We start from the raw sequence: 16,174 nt of genomic DNA, 5'->3' as shown, positions 1-16,174 counted from the left end.
AAGTTTTGTCTATTTGATTGATAATCACCATTTTAATGAACACACTGAGAACCAATTTATAGTGTAAAAACTTTATGGTATTTAATTAAACATTGCAAGCATGTTTACTTAAATGTAAACCTTGAAGTATGTTACTATAGCTTAATTGGTAGACTTGATTAAGAAAAAAAACCAAACAGACCAAAAGATAAGCAACAATATAAAACAGTAGCAGTGATTTTGAGTAAATGTATAAGGGACGCTGGAGGTAACCTGACCAAGAATCTAATTTTAACCCAAACTCTTATCTACCTCTGTGACATGTGACAACTGGCTGACCTCCTGCAAAAAAAAAAAAAAAAAAAAAGGTGATACAGTAGCACCGATCTCCCAGTGTTGTAAACATTCCATAATTAGCAAAACGCCCACCACAGAGGTCATAATAAAAGATCACATGATTAAACCATTAAAGTAAATTTAAATTACTCTGCCTCTTTTTTTTTGTATTATTGTTGTTACTGCCTCCAACCCTGTGAAGCAAGAGACCACCTTAGTAGGATTCTCATACACAAAAATCCTCACCTATCCAACTCTGTAATCATTTTGCATACAGTTCAACTTACCCAACTCCACAGGTACTGATCTCTTCAGATACTGCGGCGCCTGCTGCGCGGCCTCCTTGATGGCAAGATCAAGCTGACCACCCTCCTGGCTCATAAACTCTGACGGGGCCTCCCTGAGGGACGCCCACGGAAGGGGTATTATTCTGGGGGGTGTGGGGCACTGTCCGGCTGCAGTGACAGGAGGGAGCCACAGGGAGCCCTGGCAAGAGTGTCCCTGAGCCGGGCAGGGTGGGCTGTGCCACAGGCATGCCCCAGGGGCAGGGAGAGCTCAGGGGGCAGGTGAGGCATCCAATGGCTGCTCTCTCTTGGCTCAGGAGAGATTGACAGTATTTTGTATATAGTTGCTTATTTTTCATCGTTTTTTAAAAAAAAGAATGCTCGCGATCAAAAAATACTCTGAAGAAATCCCTCAGGTACTAAGAGAATTTCGCTTCAGTGTCTCAGATTTTGGGCTGTTTGTTTTGTTTTGTTTTCCCCGGCTATCTGCATCTTTTACCCTCCTTGACAGAACTGGCTTTCCAGTTTCTTAAATAAGCAACAGAGCTTTTCTTCTACTTCTTACAAGAAAAAGAGCAGCATTCTCTTTGCCCTCTGGTGCTATGTTTGCCTCCTTGCTCTCCACCATTTCTGTTTCTTTTCTTTTCTTCCTCTTTTTTTTATTAAATTATACAATTTTACTTTATTAGTTGTATAAACAGGGTAAATATTTAAGAGGGTTGATGATGAAAGAATGTCAATTACCCATTCTTGTAAAAAAAAAAAATAAATGAGCAGGACATTAAACAGAACGCACTTAGTTGAGGACACCCATCCCCCCCACACAAAATCTCCCCAAACATAAATGAGCTCACCCGCTGATTGGCAGACGGGCTACACTTGCTGACATCCGGGCCGCTACCCTGACGGGCTTAGCTTTCTGCCTCACCAGCGAAGATTGTCAGGACACGCAGCTGACATTCACAGCTGGGAGTGCACCCTGGGGCCCAAGACGAGCAGACACTGACCCAGCTGGGCCAGCCCAGCCCTAGGCCTCCAGCCGTGTCCACACGGAGCGCTGCAGCATTCGTGGGGGACGGCCGTGAGCTCTTCCGCAGAGCAGAGCGGGTGTGGAGTGGCGTGAAATAGGCACGAGGATGTTCGTGTTTAGAACTTGACTCTGCAGCAGAATCAACATTCTCCCAGGCTGCTGCTCCCCCAAGCACATCATCCACTTCTTACCATTTCTTTCAGCTTTGGATATTTCTGATTTGTTGCCTTGTGGGTGATGTTGTGCACGTGAGGCAAGTGGTGCAAAGGAAGTGGTGGCAGTGCTGTCCCTTCTCCCTGATCAGCCCATTTCTGCAGCCAGGCAGAAGATGGCCCTGCAGTGCAGTCGATTTCTTTTCTTTCTTTCTTCCTTCCTTCCTTCCATTTATTTTTGAGAAAGATGGAGCACAAGTGGGAGATGGACACAGAGAGGGAGGCACAGAATCCAAAGCAGCCTACAGGCTCCAAGCTATCAGCACAGAGCCTCATGAGGGCCCAAACTCACAAACTGTAAGATCATGACCTGAGCTGAAGTCAGAGGCTTAAGCCACTGAGCCACACAGGTGCCCCAGTCCCACAGTCCACTTCTTAACTATGTCCCCTTGTATGTAATTGATACGATCTCCTCTGAGCGTCTTCCTTTATTTTATACTTTGCAATTCAGGGACTTTTCCTGTATTCCTTAATGTTTCTATCTTAATGTTTCCATTTTTTTTTTAACATTTATTTATCTTTGAGAGACAGAGAGAGACAGATCATGAGCAGAAAAGGGGCAGAGAGAGACACACACAAAATCAGAAGAAGGCTCCAGGCTCTGAGCTGCCAGCACAGAGCCCGATGTGGGGCTCAAACCCACAAACTGTGAGATCATGACCTGAGCCAAAGTTGAGCACTCAACCAACTGAGCCACCCAGGTGCCCCTCTATCTTAATGTTTCCATTCACTGGCATTCTGCTGTATGATTTCAATAGCCATGTAATAATTTATTATATATATGCCTTACAAATAACCAAATCTCCTTTGTTTCTGAACAGTACTAGAAAAGTTTTCACGACCATACCATGGCAGAGACTGGTTATCCATTCACCACCCATTTCTTGGTGGTTATGTCCCAGTTTATCTTGCAGTAAGTGTGGCCATATGGCTCAGTTTTAGCCCCTTCAAAGCAAGTGCAAGTGATATGACGTTTATAGGCCTAGACCATAAAGACTTCCTATATATTGTTCTGTATGCTTTTTACCCATCTACCCATTTGATGCCGATGAACACATTAAAATTAGAAACCAAGAAGGTAGAACTCTAAAGTAGAAGGTCCCTGGAACTCCAAGTTACTCCTGGGAGGAGAGAGACCTACGAATTTGGATTTTGGATTTTATAAGAATGAGCAATTATCTTCTCTGATACTTGAGCTATCATACCTCTTGGGGACTGTTAATTACATTCGCTGGAATCACTTTCAGTAATACATATACAGATTGTTTACGTTATGAATATGTGTTATTTAAAATTAAGAATGTGCTGATATTTAGAAGCCATTTTATTCATTTTTAATTGATTGCTGCTTTACTAACTCTTGGAACTTAGTTTGGGATGTTGATAATGAATTCCTTGGGAGAACAATGTGGGTAAACAAAGCAGAAAGAACAGTATGAGAAATGAATGGAAGATTAAATTGATGTATGTTCACAAATAGCAGGGTGGGGGAAACTGACAGGAGATAAAGTCACAATATTGGTTTGTAGCAGAATTATGAGGAGTCTTTTTTTTTTTAATCAGGCAACAAGTTAGTAACATAGTAATTAGAATCAAGGAAAATGCACCTTCTGCCTGCCTCTGTAACCACACTGCTCACATTATATCATAATTATGTGTGTCTGTTAAAAGATACTTTCTGAGGCTTAGTTCTAATATGTCAGTGGTTCTAAATTGACCACAGGATGAATCCAGAATCAGTTTAAGTTGCACTGGTTCCTGTTTCATACTGGTACACAGCCATCAGCCTAGAACTGAGTTTCTCAACTTCCTCAGTGCTATTGACATTTGGAGTTGGATAATTATTTGTTCTAGAGGGTTGTCCTGTGCCTTGTAGGGTGTTAGCAGCATCTCTGGCCTCCATCCGTTAGACACCGGTAGCGTCTCCCCACTGTCCAACCGGGGATAATAATAAGTCATCATTACATGTCCCCTGGGAGACAAAATCACCCTCACTTGAAAAAAGTGTCCAGGTGTCTCATCACCATATATTTGGGGAACCTTAGCATTTAGTTTTTGTAAGGAATCTTTTTTTTTTTTTTTTTTTTTGTGGATCTTTTGTTGCTTGGATCCCCTATTATCTTCCTTTTTTGTTAACTTTTTCATCTTAATTGACTATATTCTCCTGTAGCTTCCTAAGATAGAATGCACGGGTGGTAAAAGTACTGAAAATTTCCCCTTTTTTAACGTAGGATATTCTACTTAATAGTCTGGCTGAGTATGCATTTCTCAGTTGGAAATCAATTTCCCTGAGAATTTTGAAGGCATTTCTCTGCTGTGTTCCAGCTTCCAGCAGTTCTGTTGAGAATGCTGAGGTCATTTTGGTTCCTGAATGTGAACTCTTGTAACTTCTTTTGGGAAACTTCTAGAATTTTCTCTTTGCCTTCATGTGTTTTGAAATTTCACAGTGATACGCTTTTATGTATGTCTTGTGTAACTCTTAGGCTGAGTACTTGATGATCCCTGCGGAAATTCATATGCTCCACCTTGGAAAAAAAATTAAACATTTTCTCTGATAACTTTGTTTTTCCTGGAATTCTAAATGTTCAATTATTTAAGTCCTGGACTAATATTCTGGTCTTATGCTTTTTTCTGCTTTTTGAGAAATTTCTTCATCTATGTCTTTTAACCTTTCTATTAGACATTCCTTTTATGCTGTCGTAATTTTACCTTCCAAGATTTTAATTTTTTCTGTGTCTGGCATTTAACAAAATTACCTCATGTTCTCAGTTTTAAAGTACAATAATTTCAATCTCTCTGAAGCTCTAAAGTATCAGGAAAAAAAAGGTCCTCTGCTTCTTTGCTGAGATTCTTTTTTTCCCCCTTTTGTTTACTTCAGTCTTGATGTTAGAGGCTTTCTTCAAATGCCTGGTTATCCATGACATTCTTTTAGGATTTAAGAAATAGACATCAAAAACTGATTTGAAGGTATGCGTGGGTATGTGGGTCTTGCCCATTGGTGGTATTTACTGGTTGGTAATTAATTTGATTTTACTAAAAGAGTCCCATGTGTCAATGTCTTTTGTTCTATTTTCCTGTGCCTTTCCACAAAGAATATTCATTTATCATCCAGCCTAGGGTATATCATCCTCTCTACAAGCATTCTTAAAACCCATTGGGGAAAAACTATCTGGGTTTCAATGATAACTAGTGAATATTTGTTTTTCATATGGTGTCATTATCCTTAGCAATGTGCCATGTCCCTGAGTCTACTGCATTAGAGGGGGGAAGTGACCTCACTGTAAATGTTTGGGAAGGTGACCTAAAGAATATAATGGTATAGTCCGTGGTAACCAGTTCTCCTGATCTCTACCCCACCAGTTAGCTCCAGGTGTAGAAGTATCTGCCTGATGGCTTTACTTTGCGTTCCCTACTGTGGTTCTGTGACAAAATATTCTACTTCTGTTGTTTTCCTTCCTGGCAGTTTAATTTTCAGCTTTGATGTGCTAAACTCCACTGTAGATGGTAGGTTGGATAATAGCCTCAAAAGATCATTTAAGGTCTAATCCGTGGAACTTGGTAATGTAACTTTACAGGGCATTAGGGAGATTGCAGATGTGATTCAGTTAAGGATCTTGAGATGGAGAAATTATCTTGGTTTATACAGGTGGTCCCTACATGTAATCACAAATGTTCTTATAAGGGGAGGCTAAGGGTGATTTGAACACAGAAGAGGAAGAAGTAATGCGATGATGGAAACAGAGAGATTTGAAGATACTTTGCTACTAGCTTTCAAGATGGAAGGAGGGGTCACGGGCCAAGGGATGCAGCTCTAGAACCTGGAAAAGTATAAGGAAAGTGACTCTATTCCAGAGCCTCCAAAGAGAGCACAGCTCTGCCAGTACCTTGGTTTGGGTTAGTGAAACTATTTTGGATTTATGACCTTCAGAAGTGTAGGAGAATAAACGTGTTATTTTAAGTCATCAGGTTTGTTGGAATTGTTTAAAACACTCATAGGAAATGAATACACCAGTCATCCACCTCCTTCCTAGTTTCCAAAACTGTGTTACCGTAACTTCCTTTCCACATTGTCTTTATCCTCATGCACTTAGGTATTTTCAGTCTTTCTTGTCTTTTTCATAACAGTTTGGCTAAGAAAAATACTTAACACCTTTTAATGCCCTAAGTATTTTTCTTCCAGTTTTCTTTATTTTCTTTAGAGATATCCAAATAATGCATTGCACATATAATTCATTGAAAGTGATTGCTGGATAATGTACATTTTCAATGTTTGCTTTTTGTGGGCTTTGAGTTTGTGATGAATTCTGACTCTTCACATACAGTTTGTTAGCATATAGCATTTGTACTGGGGAAGGTAGACACAATTAGCTAGAAAAACTATTAGACGTAAGACAGAGATGCTACTGTTTGCAATAGCATTCAACATTGTTTTAGAAGTGTTACAAAATGCAGATAGGGCAAGAAACCTGAAATAACTGGTATAAATATCAGAAAGATACAAATTATCTCTATTTGCCAATAATATGACCATATACCAAGAATACTCCAGATTCCATTTTTGTAAATAATAATAGAAAAATCCTACATTTACAAACAAAATATGTCTGGAAAATCAGGTGCATGTAGATCACCAATTTCAAATATCAGAACACAGAATATGAAATAAAGTAAGTATGCCCAATGAGTTTAATGGAATATAAGAGGGTATTAAAAGGAACATGAAAAAAAAATTGATCAAAATGAACTAGCTAATCTGAAAAAAGAAAGAATCAAGTAAGTCTACTAGAAAGCAAATTAGGAACTTAGTGGAGATGGAATTCTTGTTTGGGTATAACTGAAGAAATAATTAGGAACTGGTATCTGAAGAGATTACACAGACACTTCACAGAGCCAAATAAGACTGAAAAAATCTGGCTAGCAAATGGCCAAGTGGCTGAGATCCTTGCCGCTCCCCACAATTGAGTGACATAGAGGATAAAGTGAAAAGTTCTGTATCTAATAATACTCTGGACAGAATAATGAGAAAAAAGAGAAGCAGCCTTAGAAGAGATGAATAATGAAATTTTATAGAATTTATTAAAGACAAAAATCATATTTTGAACATCCAGTGAATCCCTAAATATGAAAAGGCAATTCAGAGGAGAACAAGTCAAGGACATATAAATCTAAATTAAAATGAGATATTATTATGCCAACTCAAATGGTTTTAAAAAAGGTAAAAGCCTGAACCTACTAAGTGTTGGTAAGATAGACAGCAATGCAAACTCTTGAAACTGCTGGTAGATTTTAAGTCGGTATGGCTCCTCTGGAAAGCAGTTGGGCAGTTTCAATAAAAATTAAACTATGTAGGTACTTTGGTCTAAAAATCCTACTATTAGAATTTAACCTACAGAAATGAAAGTACAAAATGGAATGTCCATATGTAATGTTATTTCAACAATGTTTATAGAAGTAAATACTGAAGGAAGAAGAGAGGAAGGGAAAGAGGAAGGCAAGGTAGTGATGACTAAAAATCTTTTATAATACGGTTCTATTCATGTAAATTATATGCATATCAATGCATGAAGAGATTCCTGAAAAGATTATCACAAAATCTCATTTTGGTGGTTATTTATATCAGAGAATTGGATTTCCTTTGTGTGTTATTCCTTTATGAATTATTAAAAGCATGTCAGTAAGCAGGCATTGTAAAAATGTTTAATAAAAATAGTAAATCTATTTTTTTCTTGTGGAAAAATAAAAAGCAAAAATAACTGAATATCTTATCAGGCCTAAATTCTTTTATTTGCTATGTTGATGAGAAGCATGTTTAATTCTATTCAATCCCTTGTATAATTAAAATTAGACATAATCTTATAAAATGAATAAGCAACCTTTAACTTGATTAATAAATACATAATCATAAATCACCTTTTTAGGTGAAAAAGAATGGAGAGAAAATTTCTAACACACTTGAATATACCCAGAGATGGCTTTACTGGTGAAGAGAAAGCCACTTCAGAACAAAGGTTATAATCAGATTTCTTGGCATCCACAAAGCCACTGATATGTTCACTCATCAATTCAAATATAAGCTCCATCACAGTGTAAGTCCCGTGAGGGCAGAGGTTTCATTTGCCTTGTTCTCAGTCGTGTGTCCAGTATCCGAGCACAGAGGCTTCGTCATCACTGAAGCTCAGTCCCTATTCACTAAAGGAGTGAATGCATTCACACCTTCATTCAAGACATAACTTTTGTGTTTTTGGTATTCTTTTGTTATTTAATATTCTAAATTTCCCCCACAAGCATTAGTAATTAGTATGTTCAAAGGAGTTAATCATAAATATTAGATTTGGTAATTACAAGCAAATACTAATTAAGTATGTTTGTGCATCCAACATTATTCTAAAGGTGTCTGGTATACTCGCTCATTTAATTCTCACAGCCAGTGTTAGTAGCATTTTACATATAATAACACCCAGGCATTTAATCGGTCTAAACTTTCAGAGCTATGGAGCTGTAGATCCAGGATTTGAGTTCAGGTGGTCTAGCTCCAGAGTCAAGCTATTCCTCCAGTCGTGTGCCTTATCTCTGAGAGTACAGAAATGCCAAGATTATTCACAACTGGCACACCTTGGTTTTATCTTCTCTGCTAAAATTCTACTTAATGCCAGAGCTATGCAGTCCATGGAGGTTATTGGTTTGGGTAGGCAGTATAACAGATGCAAACAATATGCCATGCAAACCAAATGGGTGAAGGTAATTAATAAGAGAAAAACCAAATGACACTGTGAATCTAGGGAGAAAAGGGCAAAGACCAGAGAAGAAGACCAGAGGCAGGTGTTAAGTGGAGAGGGACTGACTGAGGTCAGGAGCAGACAGACATGTGGGCCCATGTACACATAAATGCAAACCAGAATAACAACAGAAAAAAAGAACTCAGCCCAGAAAAATAGTTGGGACTTAAGTGTTGGTCCTGGGTAATAGCAAGAGACTGGAAATAGATGTTATAGCTTCAGCAGGAGCAAAGAGACTGATGCTGAATCAGAAGTTTTCTGAAGCACAACCCAGTGTATTCATTTAGCTCAAGGTAAAAACTGGCTTTGGAAAGAAAGTAGGTTTAAGAGTGGAGGTAGAATTGTCAGAAACATTTGGGTGAAGCATAGGGTTGAGGAAACAACAAGCAAAATATGTTTTTCTGTAGATTTAATTTTTGTTCTTTTTTACTTTTTAAATATTGACTAATATGCATTCACTGATAGATAAAGAGACAAAATGTTCATAATTCCATCATCCAAAGACTAACCTTTGAATAATATGTCAGGATTGGGTATAGAGCTCTCCTCTTTCCTCAATATGGTGGAAAGTCCACCTACAACTTCTGACTCCTTGAAGATTTAACTACTAATAATAGCCTACTGTTGATCTGAAGCCTTACTGATAAGCTGTCAATTTACAGGTGTTTTGTGTGTAATATTATAATATGCTGTGTTCTTACAATAACGTAAGCTAGAGAGAAAATGTTGGTGAGAAAATCATCATGAAGAGAAAACACATTTACAGTACTGTGCTGTAAAAGATCTGTGTGGACATGGACCCCACAATTCAAACTCATGTAGGTCCACAGTCATTGTACTATTAAAGAGAGGGGTGAAATCTTGTGTGCTTGAAAAAATACCATGAAATTTTTCAAACTTACAAAACAAAGATTAGCGTAATACACTATCGTGTACCCATCACTCAGCTTCAACATTCTACCACTCTTCTTTCTTCTAATCCCTCTCACATTTTACACACCTGTACCCACCTACACATATACACACCTAGAAAGTCATGCAACCCAGGAACATCATAAATGTCCTCCTTTTGATTTTATAATCTTTGATAAAATGTCATATTAATAAAAACAAATTGAAATCACTGTGGCTTCATAACACCAAATTATTGGGATATATAATGAATTGTTTACATTTCATAGCTTGTTCTCAGTTTTGAAAGTAAATAATGCTGCCTGGATATATACACATACAAAATATACATATACATGACATATGTACATATACATATAGGTCATAAAACATGTATCTCTTGTTCACATATATATGTATAGATATACACATATCATATATATAATATTTGTACACTGTTCCACTTATATCCTCAGAATAAATAAACTATTAGACATGAAATTTTGGGATCAAAGAGTAAGTCTATTTTAAAATATTTTATTTCCAATGGATACTTTTTCCTGCTTTGTCAAAGATTAGTTAGCCATACATTTGTGGGTCTAATCCTGGGTTCTCCATTCTATTCCATTGGTCTATATGTCTGTTTTTGTGCCAATACGATACATTCTTGATGATTACAGCTTTGTAGTAGAGGCCAAAGTCGGCACATGTACCCCAATGTTTATAGAAGCACTTTGAACAATAGGCAAATAATGGAAGGAGCCCAAATGTCCATCAACTGATGAGTGGTTAAAGAAGATGTGGTTCATACACACAATGGAGTACTCCTTGCCAATGACCAAGTATGAAATCCCACCATGTGAATAACATGAATGGACCCAGAGGGTATTATGCTTAGTGAAATAAGTCAGTCAGAGAAGGATAGATACCATTTGTTTTCACTCATTTGTGGATCTCAGGAAACTTAACAGAACACCATGGGGAAAGGGAAGGGGGGAACAAAGGTTACAAACAGAGAGTGAGGGAGGCAAACTGTAATAGACTCTTAAGGGCAGAGAGCAAACCGAGGTTGATGGGGGTGCAGGAGAGGGCAAAGTGGGTGATGGGCATTGAGGACAACACCTGGTGGGATGAGCACTGGGTGTTATATGGAGACCAATTTGCCAATAAATTATATTAAAAAATAAAATAAAATATTTTAAACTTTATTGTCAAATGACACTCCAGAAATTTCCTACTCTTGTACACTGTAAAGGCAGTAAATAAATATGTATATTTTTCCATTGCCTTAGTAATATTGAGTAGTTGAAATTTCATGTTGATTATTTTAAGTGGTCTCTTATTGCTTAGATATATAATTCTTTGAATGTTACTAATGTTAGACCTTTATTTATGAGCCAAGAGACACTTGCCAGGGAAAATGAGGAAAAAGGCTGATTCCATAAACTACACCTTTCTTTTTGGTTCATATATTGATTAACCTTATTTGTGTATCTTTCTAGATGTTTCGCAGAGGGAAGATGTGCATTTCAAAACTAATGTATACAATAGCTTATTTAATTTTCTGAGAAAGTATGGATTGCTTTAAAGGAGATTGCTAGCAAATTAAATTAGCTATATTTAGCATTCAATTCCACGGCTGCTGAGGTTTATATATCCATTAAATATGAACTTGTACTTGAATTCATTTTCTTGTTCTGTATTGTCACCTTATGATTGGCTGTTTTCCATTTTTAAAGATTTATTATTTGAGTAGGTTGGATAATGGTTTAATAGCTTACAAAACCTCAAAAACCAACCACTGGAGCACTAAGTAAATTGCATCTCTATATAACCTCATTTCAAAAGATAAAACTATGTGATAGTAAAATGAAGTATGAAAAATATCATCTGGTCTAATGTCTGTGTTTTTATTTTTCAAAACATAATTTATAACTGTCAGTGCATCATGCTTTGAAAAGCGTTGCTATCACCGTCAATTGAGAGAGGGGATTCAGCATGCTTAAATGTTTTTTTCTGAATAATAAAAATGCCAAAAATAGAATCTAGCAATGAAAGTCATCAGAGAGGGAATGATGGAAAGAGGATAGCCAGGCAAATTGCTTTATATTTTGCAGAGCTGGAGAGCCAGATGGTGTAACTGGATTTTTATTTTCAGAACCGCCCACTGCAGGATTTTAACTAAGTCCCAAGTCAAATACAGTAGTGCCAGATTTGAGTTTAACAGTGTCTAGACCAAAGCACATTACCTTATCCAGGCATTCCCAGGTTCCTTTTCCTTCTGGTGCTGCCAAACCTGTCTGCCATCCACATTTTTTTTTTCTGGAAATATGCCCTTTCTATATAGGTTTAGTAACAATTTTACTTATAATTATCCTCTTCCGGGTACAGATGAGGTAAAGTAATAGATATGGTACATGCTTAGAAAATGTTTAAGATTCTACTTTTGACTGTTCTCATCTATTCATTTGACAGTAATATTTTATCAGTTTTATCTGATTATTACTTTTATTCCATTTTAAACTATTCTAAAATGATTATCTTGCTCATCAAAGAGAACCGAGAAAACTGATCCAATACATCAAACAAATACTAGTGGTATATATTTCACTGTTCAGTTTTAGGGAAGTTTTGCTCTAAAACTGTTTTAATCATCAGTCATATAGGGTGGCAACCTAGATTAAAGCATATAAGCTTTAAGCATATATAAGCATTTAAGCATGTAAAATAGGTTGCTTATAAAATATTTATTGATGATTTCTTTTAAGATTCTTCACTCATTACTCCAAAAGGATGAAATTGTTCCTTTCTTGGTTTTGAAAATTTGTTCTCTTTTTTTTTTCTTTTTATTGCATCCCCTCCATCCTTGTATTTGACATGTTTAAATTCTGGCAAAGACTTAGAAACTAAATGGCCAAATTCCTGAGGAAAGTCTGTGCTTTTGGTATTTCCTGACCAACAGGAAACATGTTGGACCACAAATCTAGCCAGAAAAAACACATGGCTATTGAAAATTATCCAATCCATTTTTGTAGGTCCAAAGTCTGAAGAGACATTCTGAGATTCAGGTTAATACCCAAACTTTAGGATATATGTCAGAATGAAGGAAAATCCAATAGGGCTTGATCATCATCATGTAAACCCACAGAGATGATTGGTAAAATATACGCATAATTTCATTCCAACTGGCTAACATTGGAAGTTTTTATGAGGTTGAGTCACTTTTCTAAAGAACTTTGCAATAAACCAGTTTTATGTCAGAATGTCATGAAGAAATTGACCTTTTGCCTGCTCTCTTTTGGGCTTCTATCTTTTCTTGTATCTTGTACTCTGCATTTCTTTCTCCTCTCCTACCTCCTGGCTTGGATTTGGTCAACTAGCTTTCCCTGCTTTGGTCTCCTTTCTATAGTCCACTGGCTGTTTGGGTCCCTGGCCTAGCTCTCACCCCAACTTATATGGCTGGGTGCATCAAACAACACTTCCCTGCTCTGACCTCCCCATTTGAGCACTTTCCAATGTAGTCAAATTCCCCTGGAATTCAACTACAACAGCATTAAAAATATCAGGCTTGTAATAATTTTGCTGACTCAGTTCAGAATTGGATTGAAAGAAATAGGGTTTCGATTACCATAGTATTCTATATTCTACTACACCATGGGATGAGAAAAAAGGCATAAACACAGGGGCTTGGCTAACCATCTTATATCATTTTATACATGGGAAAGAGAGCTCATGAGCCTGAGATTCTGTTCAACTTAAGTGATACAAGAGTTAGGTTTTGGCATTTGATTAAAAGCCTTGACATTGCATTGCGAGGTCCTGTTGAACAAAAGGTAAGTGTGACAGTTTTACCTCCATTCAGTTCAACCCTGAATTACCTTTAAGTAGTTTTTATGTCTGTAAATTCAGAAAAAAAAGATCCCAAACTGACAATTAGCCATATTCAACTTTTAAGAGGAGCAATGTTGAAAGATCAAGTGGTACGACCCTAGGTTACAAATTTACTGGTTAAGAAATTAGACTCTGAAGTAAAAGTATTGAAGTTAATATGACATTTCCACCATCTACTGGCAGCCTCACTTGGAGAAAATTGCTTAAACATATTTTAATTTCTTTGCACCTATTGACAAAACATGTATAACAGTAGCACTAAATTATAATATTAAAGAAGGTAATCTGTATGAAGACCTAAGAGCATGGGCTTCTTATGTGCTATGTAAAGGATCACTAGAGGTTTAAGAGAGTTGGTGGGCTGGGGCACTTGGAGTGAATCACAATTACTTATCTTACTCTACCATCTTGGCCCCCACTTCCCATCCCTGGTTTCATTATGAGTTGTTAAGGGTGGGTAGTGAACTGCAGTGTTATTAAATCTCTTAAGTTGGATCTTCCTTCCACTCCAGTGGGCTTTGTTGAGAATACTTTAAACTTCTAGGTGATACCTAAAGTACTGTCAAATGCTTCAAGTTCTCACTTTCTTTTGGATCTGGGCAATATTTGATAATCATACTTTTTACTTTGCGTGTGTGTATTTGTGGATATGTCACAGAATATGTGGCTTCTTCCTTCTGTAGGATTAATCCTCTACTTTTTGTTTTTTGTTATATCCTTTTCCTTCTCCTTTTACTGTCGCCAGTTTCTGTTCATCATTCTCTTGATGAAAGCTTAAATTTCCTTCCTCTGTCTCAAAAATCATATATGTTCTTCTTTTCAGTGATTTGCATTTTAAAATATTCATTTTCTGCAATAAGTCTTATTAAACCTAATTTAATTCTCTTCATCTTTTCCTTGGTTATGACCATTCGCTTACAAAAGTTCTTGTTCTCAAAAGAAAAAGAGAGTAAATTCCACAAACTGTAGACTAATGATTTCACTTTCACTAGAATCTCAGCAAGATTCTAGAGTACATTATTAAAAGGGTAGTTTTTAGCACTAAGAAGAAAATGGTCATGAAGAATTAGCATATATTCATTTAGGGCAAGTCATGGTAGATATACTTCATTTCTTCCCTTGATGGGATTACTAAATAGATGTTCAGTAAATGTATTAAATATGACATATCTGGGCTTCAACAAGCAACTTAACAAGATTTCTCAAAATATTCTCTTCAAAAAATATACTCATTTTTTAGAACAGTTTTAGGTTGCCAATAAAACCAAAAGGGAAGTCCAAAGATTTCTCATATACCCCTGCGTGCACACACTAACCAAGTTTATCTAGGTTTTCTCTTGTGTTATCTCCTAGGGAGTTGATATTTTTGTGCTTTACATATAGGTCGGTGATCCACTTTTTAGAAAAATTTACTGTTTATTTTTGAGAGGGAGAGAGCATGTGCACAAGTGGGGGAGGGGACAGAGAGAGAGGGAGACACAAAATTGAAGCCGGCTGAGCTGTCAGTACAGAGCCCAATATGGGGCTTGAACCCTGAAAACACAAGATTATGGCCGGAACCAAAGTCAGAAACTCAACTGACTGAGACACCCAAGCACCATTGTAACCTAGTTTGAGTTAATTTTTGAGAAGGGTGTAAGGTCTGTGACTAGACTCACTTTTTTTTTTTTATGTGGATATCCAGTTGTTCCAGACCCATGTGTGGAAGAGAATGTCTTTGCTTCTCTGTCAAAAGCCAGTTGATTCGTTTCTACACTCTCCAGTCTGTCCTATAAATCTATTTGTCTCTTCTTTCAATATGAATACCAATGCCAATACCACACTGTCATGATTACTGTGGTTTTATAGTAAGTCTTAAAGTCAGGTAGTTTTAGTCCTCCACTTTTCTTCTTATTTTTTTAATTCTGTGTTGGCTATTCTTGGTCTTCTGCCTCTCCATCTAAACTTTAAAATTAGTTCATAGATGGTTTTAAAAATTTATATTAATTTTAGGTCACTGGAAAATTTAACCAGAGCAATATGTAAAATTGAAGGTTTTAAAAGAATTGGAAACAAGCTCATGAAATCTTTATGAATTTTGAATGAATTCTGAAAAGTTGCAAGATATAAGATCAACCCACAAAAATCAGTTGTGTTTCTATGCATGAGAATCAAAACAAAACAAAACAAAAGCTTCCAAAATATGAATATGAAAACAATTCCATTTACAGTGAGATCCAAAAGAATAAAATACCTAGGGATAAATATAACCATGGTGGTGAAAGAGTTATATACTGAAAACTAAAACACATTTTAAGAATTTAAAAATTCTTAAATAAATGAGGAAATATCTCATGTACATGGATTCAGAGGCATACATCATCAAGATTTCAAAAATGCTCAAAATATTATACAGATATAATAGCCTTTGTTGAAGAAATGTAGGAAGACACCTTCATATTTATAACAAATTATAGGGAGCTAGAAATAGCCAAAACAATCTTACAAAAGAACAAAGTTAAAAGGCTCATGCTTACCAATTTCAAAACTTACGGTATTGCAGCAGTACAGAAAACAGTATGATACTAGCATAAAGATAAACATAGAATAAAATAGAATTGACAGTCCAGAAATAAATATAACACAACTATGCTTAACAGATTTTTGACAAGAGTGTCAAGACTATCAGCGATTAAAGAATAGTTTCCTCAGTGATAGCGGGACAAGTGTATACCATGTGCAAACAATGAGATTGTATCCTTACCTCACAGCATACAACAAATAACTTAGAATGGA

The 16,174-nt window shown here is 36.6% G+C and overlaps 1 pseudogene; it reads right to left on the bottom strand.

The window, feature by feature from the left end:
• Positions 1 to 1,559: 1,559 nt before the first annotated feature.
• The window catches only part of LOC115275354, a 64,069-nt pseudogene continuing 49,454 nt past the window's right edge, over positions 1,560 to 16,174 (bottom strand).

This window comes from Suricata suricatta, chromosome 2 (assembly GCF_006229205.1).
Source record: "Suricata suricatta isolate VVHF042 chromosome 2, meerkat_22Aug2017_6uvM2_HiC, whole genome shotgun sequence".
In the NCBI taxonomy this organism is placed as follows: domain Eukaryota; kingdom Metazoa; phylum Chordata; class Mammalia; order Carnivora; family Herpestidae; genus Suricata; species Suricata suricatta.
This window is presented reverse-complemented; position numbering and strand designations above follow the sequence as displayed.